The sequence below is a fragment of the Lepisma saccharinum genome, chromosome 2 (assembly GCF_977018435.1).
Source record: "Lepisma saccharinum chromosome 2, izLepSacc3.1, whole genome shotgun sequence".
In the NCBI taxonomy this organism is placed as follows: Eukaryota; Metazoa; Arthropoda; class Insecta; order Zygentoma; family Lepismatidae; genus Lepisma; species Lepisma saccharinum.
Window position 1 is genome coordinate 35,257,855 of NC_139230.1, and position 14,000 is coordinate 35,271,854.

The following is a 14,000-nucleotide window of genomic DNA, read 5'->3' on the forward strand; positions in this document are numbered from 1 at the left end:
CAAGCACAACTACACTCACTTGTCACAAACACGAACCACTCTGAAGTGGCATGACAAAGGAAAGAACAAAACTCAACTTTCACTCCGGTGCCAAATTTAGAAGCAGGAAAAGACAAGCAACCCTATTCGGGCCAGTCCAGTTGTCATGGAATGTGGGGAGGTGGGTGCATGATGAACCATACAGATATTAGAAACCTTGCTGCCTTTCATTATTTGTGTGGATAAAATATATTTCTAAACCAAATATGTTAATTAACAAACTTAGGCAGGAATATTTTAGGCAATCTACCTTTGCGTTCTATGAAAACACAATCCATTTAATTTAAAATATTTTATTTTCCTTTGAAAAGGACACTAAAATGAATGTAGATTTAATTGTTGAATTTTCTGCTTCATGTGGTTACAATTCATGTTAAAGTATTTATATAGACACACTAAAAAATCACTCAAAACTCATGTTATTTTGCATATTCATCGGAATATTTCTCATTCAATATGGTAATGCATATAGACCGATTATTTTTGTCAGTTTGTCTATTTCTCTCATTTCTCAACTTTCTAGATTAACGTGACAATGGGGATGAATGAACAAATTATTTAATTGATGAAAAATATCTAGCACAAAATTTAATTGAAAATGCAAGTTTCTGAACAGCAAGTTGTTCAATTTCCAGGGGGGCTATGCCCCCTCCCTGCCCCCCCCCCCTTGTGGACTTCCATGGACTGTATGGGAAAGCAATGCACATGAAACATCACATAGCAAAGGGGGAAATGTAGATGGGAACAGGTCCTAAACCTTTGGGAGGGGGGAGGGGGAAAGCTTAACCTGTTTAGAGTTATTGAGCTTCTCAAAAATAGCCAAACCTTGCTGAAAGCAGGTGGATGCTTTAATTCATAAGACATCTTGTAGTGTGGTGGAGATAATTTGTGACATGGCACCTGTGATCCTTTCTTTTGGGTAGTCTGGGCATTAATTTTCTTATCATACCTGATGGCCTTTACGTATCCTCACGAGTAAAAATCCAGGGGTGTTAGGTCTGGTGACCATGGCAGCCATTCAACAAAGGACCAATATCACCCATGTAAACTGACATTTGCCTCACTCTGTACTTTTCCCCCTCATAATTTTAATTATTATTATTATCTCTTATGGTGTATTCCTTTCTGTCTGTGTCCAATTTTGCTACACATAACAATTCTTGCAATGTTGCAATATTGCAGAATTCAGGGCTTACAATTTCCAGTAGGAGAGTTAGTTTAATGGTGAAGCACACAGTTCTTCTAATAAAATCTTTGGTAATTATGCAAACCAGTAGTTCTCAATTGATGCAGGGGGGGAATTTAGTTACTTGGTGCTCCAGGCAGAAGAAAACTTTTCTGTCCCTTATTTTGAAATGAATATACTGTACCACCAAACTAACTACAGTAATAATAATGATGATAACACTGATAATAAAGCATGTCCCAAAATGATTGTTAGGGTTTTATAGTCGTTTAATTTCCCTTATATGTGGGGTTCAAGGATAAAGCTTGTATGGGTGTAAACAACAAATCAACAAGTTTACATAGTGTACCTTTTAAATGTTCAATGTGACTCTGCAGATATCCATTTGGTAGTCCGATTCTCCAAAGGTGAATGTCTTTTGTGCCATGTCTCAACAAAAAGTTTACAGGCTGTATTTTTTTTCATGGAAAAAGCAGTGTCAGGCATCTCATATCTGGATATGCTACAGAATTGGATGTTTTCTCAGCCGGAAGATGAAGAACATCAAGGCCGACACCTGTTTTTGGGAAGAATTGGACTACCAGATGAATGTGTACATCGTCACAAAAGGTGCTCACATTGAGCATTTATAAGGTACACTATGTAAACTTGTTGAGTTGTTGTTTACTCCCATACAAGCTTTATACTTGTGTCCCACACATAAGGGAAATTAAACATATTGCATATTGAACTCATCAAGTCTTAGTCATGCAGTGAGTGTTACACAGTTAGTTTCATGGGTGTTCTTTGTTCAATTTCACCTAATCATCACTCATCCTCATCGTCGCAATTAGCCAAAAGTGGCAGAAAAGTGACTTCATAACTATCCATAGTATCTTTAATTTATTATGGACAACGAACTCCAACTTCCAGTCATTCAACCATCGTTTTCCAATCAGGAAATATTCAGAAACATCACAGGAATGCAGTGTCAGACAGCACTGAAGCTCTTCCTGGTCATCAGCGGTATAAACATGTAAACGAACGAAATCCAGGAAGAGGCTACAGTGCTGTCTGACACTGAATTCCTGTGATGTTTCTGAATATTTCCTGATTGGAAAACGGTGGTTGAATGACTGGAAGTTGGAGTTCGTTGTCCATAATAATTAAAAGATACTACGGATTGTTACGACTTAAATGACCTCATTCGATCAAATTAGATTAGTTTTTAAAGTAGAATCAACATTCTACGCCTTGATTACAAAATAAATGATTGTGAAGAATTTGTTTGCTTTTCTATCCTATTGGATTAGTTGTGTCAATAAAATTAATTTTAAATGAGGGTTGATGCATACAAATACCTATCCCTTAGGCATAATTAGAACTGAGTATGGACTTAACTAAATATATTTTTTCTTGGAGGAGGAAATTGTTCTTGTTGTAGGTCTCATCTAAAGTTGCACATACCTGCAACTCTCCTCTAGTTCCACAATAAATTAAAATTTAGGAAATTAGTTTATTTTAATAAATAACTGCATGCCTTTAGATATGATTATAGTAAATATTTATGCAGACTACATGGTGCCACAGTCAGGATTCTGAGGTGGATGGGCGATTATTTTTTTCCAGGTTTGGCAATTATGTAGCTACTGGTATGCATCCCCCTTCCTCCTCTAGTTACAGCCATGATACTGTCATTTTAATGTTTCTTTTGATTTTTGTTATTTAGCAACGCTTGTCTACACTTTTCACTAATTTTAATGAGGATGAGTGATGATGAAATTGATGAAGGGACACTCGCAAAGAACAGGCTAGGATTCGAACCCGTGATCCCTGGCATCATAGCATGCTGTGCTAACCACTCTGCCTTGGAGGTTGTGTAATGTTTCTTTTTGTTGAGAATAATTATGATCATATAAAACTGAACGAAAGTTTTCTTATTTATTTTATAGTCACTCACACTATGATTATACATTTATTTTCAGCTAAAACCGAAATGTTCAAAATGCAAACAATTTATTTACAAAAAGAAAAAAAAGGTGCTGTGTTTTGTAATGCATAATTGCATTCGTATAGATAAAAGATTGATTGATTGATTGATTTCATGTTTTAAGTCCACTTTATGCACAGTAAGGCTAATCGGGACTGGACCTACAGTTTAAAGTGGGATCCGAACCACTCGTGCCTCCACTGGGTATCGAACCCGGGACCCTGTATAAAAGAGTATGATGACAATTCACTTCTAAAAGTTTGCAAGACCCATCAGACAACTTAGTGGGAAAACTGGCACACAGTAATTATATGTTCATATGTTAAAGCTCCCTGCCTTCATTTGCAAATGAAGATGTTACTAGGGCTATTACCAACAAACTTGTTTACACAAATTTAGGAGGTTCGAAAACTATGGAGATTTTAGATTCTCATCATGAAGCACTAGTCTTCTACAAATACATAAAGAATCAGTTTATACCGTGCGTCCATTTCGATCTGCAGCCGAGAGATCGGGAGAAACGTGGCGGGCGGCGCTGACGGAGGTGCCGACATTTGCGGCCTGTAATGCCCGCATATTTTTATGGACATATGCAGACATTTATATAAATATTGCAAAACTAGCACTAACCTGTGTTATAAGAGTTGTTCAAAGTGATGTCCACCTACATTCACACATTCCTGGCATCGTTTGATGAAATTTTGATTCACACGCAAAAGTTCTTCTTCCGTAATTCTTCCTAGTTCTGCCCTTATATTGTCTTTTAGTTCGTCAATGCTATGAGGGTTATTTCGGTAGACTCTATTTTTCAAGGTTCCCCACAAATAATAGTCACATACGGTAAGATCTGGCGAACGTGAAGGCCATAAACCTCTTGAAATTATTCTGTCATCAAACACCTCCCTTATAGCGTCCAAAGAATCAGCGGCGGTATGGGCTGTGGCCGAATCTTGTTGAAAATACCCATATTGTCTCTCATTATCTGATAACAACTGAAAAAACAGCGTGAGTATTTCTGTGCGGTACCTCTCTGAATTTATTGTGTCTTCAAAAAATATAGGCCCTATTATTCTTTTGGCACTTACAGCACACCACACACCAATTTTTGCATCGTGTAACGGAACTTCGTGTATTATTCGGGGATTTTCAGTGCTCCAGTATCTATTGTTCTGTGAACAAACATGACCACGCAAGTGAAAGCATGCCTCATCCGAAAAAATTATTAACTGTGGATCAACAATACCATCTACAATATTCTGCAAAACCCAATTACAGAAATTTACTCTACTTACATTGTCAGGGGGCCGTAATTCTTGCACTATAGAAACTCTGTACGGTTTTAATTTTAGTAGCTTAGTGGCTGTATGTGCTGATGATTTTGACACGCCCATCTCCTGTGAAACACGGCATAGAGGTTTGTTTGGAGAACGTTCTAACGCTGCACCAATTTCATCGAGTTTTGCTTCGGTTAGAATCCGTCGTTTTTGCTTAGGTGTTTTAAAATTTAACGATCCAGTTTCTCGTAATTTAAGGACAAGACGTCTAACCGTATCTCTATGTGGAGGTGAAACGCCTGGGAATTTCTGTACAAATTGCCTACACACATCTCGACACGAGTCTGTTTTCACGTAAGTGTCATACATAAATATTCTTTGTTCTAACGTGAACCTTGCGGCTGGCATTCCAATCATCTGACTGACACAACACACATACACACTGCAATAACACAAACAAGTAATGGCAAGTAACCAAGAATAACACTCTTACGCACAGTACGAAATTAACACGCTCTTGGTTTACATCTGCCTGCCACTATATTCACAGCTCTGTAGTCGCGAAGGAACAAAAAACTTGAGCTAGGAGATTTCGGATTGCAAGGAAGCTCACGAACACCATTAGCTTTTAACGGTTCATCTGCAGCGTAATCTTGATACAGTGTTGCACATTCGAAACCTCCAAACGATCCCCATCGACACAAAACTCTTTCAAGGATATAAACTTAAGCAGAACGTTACTGGTCAAAACTATGATTAAAATGTTTTACAGAGTATTATCTGTGGCTCTTAATATAATTTCTAAAGCGTATTTATTTGTGTATATAAGGGTGGAACTTGGAAGAATTACAGAAGAACTTTTGCGTGTTATAACACAGGTTAGTGCTCGTTTTGCAAGATGTCCACAAAAATAAGCGGGCATTACATTCCTCAAATGTCGGCATCTCCGTCAGCGCCGCCCGCCACGTTTCTCCCAATCTCTCGGCTGCAGATCGAAATGGACGCACTGTATCTGGTACAAAGCCCTTGTACAGGGCCTCAATTGAGTGCCCAGGGCCTCCCCATGGCGCAGTGGTAGCGTTGTTGCCTTGTAATTAAGGGGTCCTGGGTTCGATACCCAGTGGAGGCACAAGTGGTTCGGATCCCACTTTAAACTGAAGGTCCAGTCCCGATTAGCCATACTGTGCATAAAGGCATAAAGTGGACTTAAAACACCAACTCATCATCATCAATTGAGTGCCCACATTTCCCCTCCCTGAGGCCAGCTCTGCTTTCAAGATACAAGTTCTGCATTTTGCATTGTAAATATTCTTAACTCAAATACATCTATTTACCATTTCTTTGTGTTGCACAGCCTGTTCAAGTTCATATGCGATGTATTGCAGCACAGTGTTAGTGTCTTGAAATGTTCCCCTTTCCATAAGGATTGCATAAATCTGTAGAAAGGCAGAAAGAACTCTGAAAAATTTAGGCAGGAATTCATATATGTACACCCAATGGCAAAAGAAACCATAGGCGAATTGTGCATCACCATTTTCTTTCAATCTGTATTATGCAATACAATGGTAATGAATTGAAATATATGGACATCAATAAGTAGAGGGTAATATCCTTAAAACAACACAGGATGTAGAATAAAAAAGTAATCAAAGTAGCAATGGATAATTTGCCTACCATTATATTTGCCATTGACTGTACTATTAATAACTTCAAATAAATATAAAAAACGAATAACACAAAGTTACACACATATTGGATGAAACTTGGTGGTGACGGAACTCAAAACATGAAGCAATATTGTTCACTTCACTCCACAGTAGGCAATACTCAGAAAGCATAGCATGCACACAGTGTGGGAGGGGGGGGGGTCAACATCACCCTAATATTTTTCTACTTAGAAATTCAGTGTAGAGGGATATCATCTCTATTGCAGAGGCGTCTCCTGAACGCATACGTCAATTGTGGGAAAAAGAACAGCTTGCTCTGCAAAGACATTAATGAGCATTTCTACATTCTAATTTCTTTATATAGGAGAAGTATTTATTTTACACGAGAGCGCTCAACTAAGATTATATTACACTTCTTGGATCTGAAGTGACGCATGCGTCAATTGTGGGAAAAGAATTATTACTTTCTTTCACTTCAGATCCAAGAAATGTAATATAATCTTAGTTGAGCACTCTCGTGTAAAATAAATGCTTCTCCTATATGAAGAAATTAGAATGTAGAAATGCTCATTAATGTCATCGTAGAGCAAGCTGTCCTTTTTCCCACAATTGACGCATGCGTAGCATGCACCGCATACGTTCAGGAGACGCCTCTGCTCTATTGGTAAACAATATTGTACACTTTAACAAAATTTTGCATTCTCAAGTCAATGAAAATTCTAAGCAACAAAGGAGGGCATTATTTCTTACGTAATTGATTGTGTCAATGACAAACTGGAAGTATTATAATCTCTTGTACCAACTGAATGAAGACTATTATTGCAGGATAAGATAAGACTAGGGAAGTTCATTGACCAACACTGTTTCATATGCTTTCCAATATTTGTAAATAGTACTTGTGTAGTGAAATTTTGTTAAGATTTGTTCATATTAGGCTTTCCTGTACTTTGTGTAAATATGAGTTCCGTTTCCACATCAGAGGTCTGACATGTATGTAATTATACCTAAATTACACTAAATATACACAGAAATGGGATTTTTTTGGGTCCACTGTAGATATCCCCCTGTTTTCTATGTGTAAATACAGAGTTTGTAAAGCAGTGAGATGAAGTTTCATCAAGACTTTTGTCCTCCACCTTCAATTCTGAAAAGGTTCATCACACAAGCTTGAAAAAAAATATATTTTGGCCGCTTTTGTTTACAGTATCAATCTTTGCAAATACTGAGGTTTTTAACATTGTTTCAAATCTCTTTGAAATGATTGTTGATATTCTGTTTGATATTTGCACAAGCATGTTTCTTATCTGATGTTTCCCATATCGATACCCGTACTCTTACCAATTTTCACGGACACCTATATCAATGCTTGAAAATTGTAATAAATAAAATTTGTTCAAATATTGTTCAATATTAGTATGTATGTATTCCACTCCAATGATGTGTATCACTTTACCAAGAGTTTTGCTTTAAAACATTCAAGAATTTTCCTGGAGAATCAGACTCCACAAAAGTGTCACATAGCATTTTTGTGGACCCTGTGAAAGACCAAAATGCCTGTAAAGTATCGGCCGGTATTGGCTCAACCCTAGTTACTGATACAGGCCCCTAGCTAGAGGGAGAGCAGGTGGGGCAACTGTCCCCTGAGAACCTGCCTTGCCTGTGAAAAATATCCCCCAAATACATTCCTACCCGGAATTCTCACTGATCATTACAATTTTATCCTAGATTGCCCTAGCACGTAACTTATTGATTTGGTGATTTATAAGGATGTGTGTGATTCCATAATACCGTACCAGAGTTGGGGAAAACATTTTCCCCCCAAATCCAGACTTCGGGAAATGACTTCCCAATTTTTGGTATCTCTGTTGGGGTGTTTGGAGTTGATTCAAATACTGCTGTGTTCCGCAAATTGACAATGTTTTCAAATTTCCTTTAATTTTCTTATATCAGCACTGTTGAAGAGCCATGATAATTCTATGCTGAGAATGGTCCCATGGCCCCCTCCCCTAGGTAGGCCTGTTAAGGAACATTTTTTCATGATGTAAAGGGCATACACATTTCCATCTATGCAACTTAATATGAAATGTTGAAATCATTGGTTAATCCAGGGTTTCCTAATTGTATGCCATGTGTCACAGAAATGTATTTCAACAACATAATACATTTCTAATAATGCACACAATATTTTTTAAAATGATTAATGTAACCAGTAGACCAACAATGCCTGTAGTGATGCAAGAGTCTCCCTTTGTAGCAAAAAGGATATGAATTTGATTAAGACCCCCATATTTTAGCGAGTACAAAAAAAAGCATTGCATATTTTCATAGTATTCATCCAAGTGTTGGTGATATGTAACCATTGTTATATAATTACTCGATTTTTCTTGCATAACACAACAAAATGGTGTTATTAAATTCCCATTAGATTTGGGATGTGAAGGGTGACCTTTGGAGAAGACACCCATATGTCAGCCTCACTTACATATAGTACACCCTGGCAACTGTATGTCATGCAGACCAATGAGGTTCTGGTGCCTAGCCCTTTAGTAGGTACAGGTGTGTTGTCCTGTGTTTTGTTCATATATGTGCTGAGTGTCCCTTTACAGCCTCACTTTTGACTAGGTAAAAGGATTTTAGTTGTCAGAGACTACGGTAAGGGGGTGGACCCCATGTAATGTGATGGGAGCATGTAGCATAAGTGCTGATGCAATCACAATTTTAATTTCATGGAATCAGGTTTACATTAGATTTCCTTATGTGTAAAAATATTACGTACTGTAAACTAGAGGTGAAAATTATGAAATTCAATTTATAAATGGCTCCCTTAATCAGCTATGCAGAGAGGTCCAAAACTGCTGATGCGTATTAATGTTGTACGTGAATTTACTTAATTGACCTGTAATCAAGATGTCTCAGGTTCAGATTCGATTTTCGGTGGAGGCACATTTACAGTAATTTTGAGATAGAACCTCTACCGATTAGCCTACTTATGTTAAACTTTTTCTTTGCATTCTTTGGCAGTTCAGAAAAGGTAAATATCGAAGGATTTTTATCCAACGTTGCTCGAATTATTTTATTCGCTGCAGTTTCACGATATCATCCATTTCTGGTTACTTGTCACTTGAGGGGGCACCAGGACTGTAGGGTATACATTAATCTGATAAACATTACTCATTAGTGTATACCTTCTGCTACAATGTGTATGCCTTCTACTTTTGTTTCATTTATATTTATTTATGTAATTTGGTAATTACGCCAGTTCCAGTGAGATTATGACTGTCAAATACTTCTGCTTTCACGTGGTTGGGAACATAAAGTCAAGAAAGCCCACCAGTTGATCAGTTTTAGCCTCAGAAGTAAATGAAGATGTGGTTAATTCATTCAAGAGTTGTGCAAAACATTAGTGACAAGTGTTGTGATGTATCAAAAAGAGATTTTCAGGTAGAAACGGCTCCAGAAGAATATTAAACATTCCACTTTTTCGTACTTGGAAAAAGTGTAACGGACATGAACTGTACTTTCATAGCTAATTTAGATTAATCTTACAGATTTAGTAAATTACAAATAAAACTATCTATCTCTGGCAATTTTTCATTTTAGAATGCTTTAATAGCTGTATATAATTAAGTATATTATACTCACTCGCAATAGACTGTGAAATATTTTCCAGTCAATTCTCAAGTTTTGTCCTTTGAGGAGTTTCAGACCATGCATCTGGAGCTTTTCAGATTGTAGGATTTGTTCTGTGGACACATTTCTGCGGCACCTCTTCACTTGCTCATACAAAACACTATGCATCAATTCAGCCTTTGTCCCCAAAAGTCGTTGCACTACATGAAGGGCTTCACAATAGAGACGAATATGATTACCTTCAATTAGTTTTAATTCATCTTTTGTGCTTGTTTCTGCACAAGGTCCATACTCGGGAACATTTGTAAGAAGTTCTTTTCTCAAACCTAGCTTCTCTCTGTCCTTGGCTGCACTGAGAAGCTTCCTAAATCCAGATTCATAGTTTTTGGACTTCAAAATGTTGGCAGCTCCCATTAATTCTGTGCATTTAATTTTATCTTCAGGAGCAACAACATAATTTTTTAATAATAAACTAACTATTTTTGTTTGATTTTTACATGATGATGTGTGCAAAGGGGAGATTCCATTGTTGTCAAATTGCAAGTGAGCTCCATTTTCAACTAGTGCTTTAACGCATTTGATCGATCTCATCTCACAAGCCAGGTGCAGAGCTGTAATACCACTTTTGGATCTCACGTTGGGATTGGCTCCACTGTTCAACAGAGACATCATTTCATTAATTTTATTTTGTCGCAGAGCAAGCATTAAAGGGCTTTCCCCTTTCTCGTCTACAGCATTAATGTCACTGGAATGCTCCAACAAATAATGTGCAATTTTCCATTTCCCATTCTTGCAGCTAGCAACAAGAGGTGTGAATGGTTCATTGTGATCTACTTTTGCTCCAGCTTCAACTAAATCGACAACAGCTTTTTCCATGCCAAATGCTGGAAGAAATAAATGCCTCTTACATAACACAAATAATGATAAATGTAATCTTAAATTACCTATGCCTATTATTAGGTATTTGTGAAAAATTTGTTTCTACTGATACATAAACATTATAAGTTCTCATGTAATGATATGTTTGAACTTACCATACATTTATAAGCATACTTGTGAATAATGGAAAGAAGATTAAGCAAGGATGATATTGGGTTGGTGCAAATGAAATTTCCCAAGATGCGACTGACATGCTCACACATTTGAGTTTGTTCTTGAGTCCACTTTGTGCACGGATGGGCTAATCGAGACTGGGCCTACTGTTTGAAGTGAAATGTGAACCACTATGGTATCAAACCTGGGACCTCTTGATTACAAGGTTACAACATTAACACTATGCAATTGGGGAGGCCCAACATGCTCAAACATGCATACCATTGAGAAAAACAGTACCCGTCTAAACGCACGGCCATGAAAATACGTGGCTGCACAGAATTGCGCTGGTGCCACATATGTGAAAAGCAAAACAAGAGTGGGACAAAAGTCACTGTTTCCCCTGCACCGTGTGACAACGTCAACCAGTCTGCATTGCCTAATTCAAGCATCAGACCGACCTCTCTCTGGGGCACTTTTGTGTCATCCCTGACCTTTCGAACAAATACTGTCAGTTTTTATCGCATGGATTTCAAAGACCAACTCTACAACGAGATCCTTTCATTATCTTAAACCTCAGATCACACGGGGTTGTGCTCCGACATGGTAACACCTTGAACTTCTGCCACCTGACTAATTTCATGACCATGTGTTTAGTAGAAGTAGTCCCTCTAAATTGCTGCCATTGTGCCAAAGTGTGAATCATATGCTAAAGGAAATGCCATGGCTGTGATGTCAAGAACAAATCCAATGCATGATATCTCTATTGTTCTGAAACCTATCCAACGGAAAATGGCCCAAGTGGCAAATGAGGTAATGATCAATTGGGGACAGGTCTAGTGATATAGAAGATCATACTCCAACTAGCATAATGTTAGCAACATTCCTTTTTTGCCAGATGGGAACCCATGTATTGTCATTCAAGAAAAGGACACCATGTTGTTCTCTATTGCAGGCTGCTTTTGGTGAAGTTTATTTCTAACAGTGGTGCACAATAACAGGCCGAATTCACTATTTCACCTTTTCTGGAAGATCAGGCATGTAGCTAGGGGGAGGTCGCGGGGAGCTGAAGCCACCCCAAAATCCTGCAAATTGTATCTAATTTAAATAGTGTATAGTGCTAATTAATTTACTTTATTAGCACAATTAAACATCTTATATAGTATGTTCTAATAAACTAACAGATTTCATCTTCAGAAACTCTATCCTCCTCACGTTTTTTGCCTTTAGATGGCGGCTGCTGATAAAGGATGAGCCCCCCTGACCCCCCTGAAATAAAATTCTGGCTAGGGCCTGGGAAAGACACTGTGACCTCACACAAGCAGAAGCAACTTTTGAGGATAACTTTGGTTAGGTAACTTTCGGAAGTGCGTAGGATGATCAGTAGCATCCCAACACTGCTAATCAGCTACAATTGCTGTACCAGACTCTCTTCTTACCACTGATGCAAAATCACCTCCCAATTGTTCCTCAGCATGTGAGAGGTGCACACTTTGAACTGACATGCCTTGTTCACTGGAATACAGTCATGGCAGAAGCGTCATTGCCTTTGAGTTGTTGAAAGGGGCATGACATATGATACACCAAGATCTTCCATATACACAAAGCAATTTTGTGCATTTGGAGGAACATCCTCCCCCTAACAATACCTGTGGATCATGGGCATGGGCATCAGGAATGGGGATTGAACCAGTTTGTTGACCCCTCTGGAAATTAGAATTATTCATTTCTATGTATAAAATAGAAAAAGCTTGTTCTTTTTATTGTTAGTAACAAAAATAATATTCAGTAAGTTAGCATTCAAACATTATTGCTTTAATATTCTACCATTTAATCCAAGGAATGATTGGTTCCATGGTTTTCAAAATTCCAAAATGAGATATTTATATGAGAGATATCACAACAAAATTTGCACCTCCCCGATGGTGAAGTGGTAGTATCATCACCTTGTAATCTCAAAATTGCACAGTGTTCATTTCCCAGGACCTACATCAACATATTAAAAAAAATCATGGTCATCAATAAAATACAACTATCCAAATATCACCTTTTTGTTTGAATTTCAAAATAACGGCTCTTAATCAAAGATACTGGTTATTTGGCTAGAGGAGAACAGGAATTATCCTCCATAATTAAATAATGCTCAGTTGAAAGGTCAGGGGAAGAACCAGGTAAGTTCAAATCTTGTCTAAATCCAGAAAATGAATTTTAATTGCAAAATATTACTTGACATGTAAATGAAAAGACACACAAAACATATGATTTGATGAATGTATGTGTCAAATGTATGAAATGAAAGAAAGCATGTTCTAAAGTCCAGCACAGTATCAGCATTGCAGAAATTGACACCACTACCTTGCTTACAGAAAATCGACTTAACTTGTTCTTTTTCCCCTGACCCTTCAGTTTTTTTCTGTTGGTCATGATGCACATTATAGATCTTTCATATGGTAAACATTAAATACATTTAATATTTTATGCACTTTTAGTTTTTATATATCACATATAAATGAGAAAACAAGTATGCCACTCACATATGTGAGAAATTGGATCCTGCTATTCATGACACATGTTTAAGGAAAACACCACATATTTTAAAATAAGAAACTAAAATGAATATCCATGACCCAATTTTCCTTTGGGGGACAAGGAGTCTGGCAAGTGGCTTTTCATTGAGTAATGCATGGTCAACACATGAAGTCTCATTGCTACTGTTTTCTGGGTTTTAAAAATGGAATTCATTACAGTAGACTTTTTAATTTTATTTCAAACTTGAATAATACAGTTTTTCTTCCCCTTGAAATTCCTATTGAAACCAATGTTAAAAATTCATATGCAATTCACATTTTTGAACCTTTATTTGAATAATTTGAAGGCATTTTTCCAGAGATAGTTGTAGGAAAGAGACAGTTTCTGTATGCAGCCTTCAACCTCTCCTCAAGAACCCGTGATTGTCCACCCCTTTTGTGTGCAGGTGTTCGTCCATGAACCCCAACTAACCAATGATTTGTGAAAGTAGTCTTTTTTGACCTCAGTTGTAAGTTGTGATTAGTCAGTTTTCATTGTTCACAATGTCAAAGTGTGGTGCATTAAATCTCAAGCAAACATTAATGGTGACTTGTTTTATGCAGTAAATGAAATTGAAGATTTTGTTAACAATGTAAAAATAAATGAAAGCAAAAGAAAATCATGAACTTTTTGAA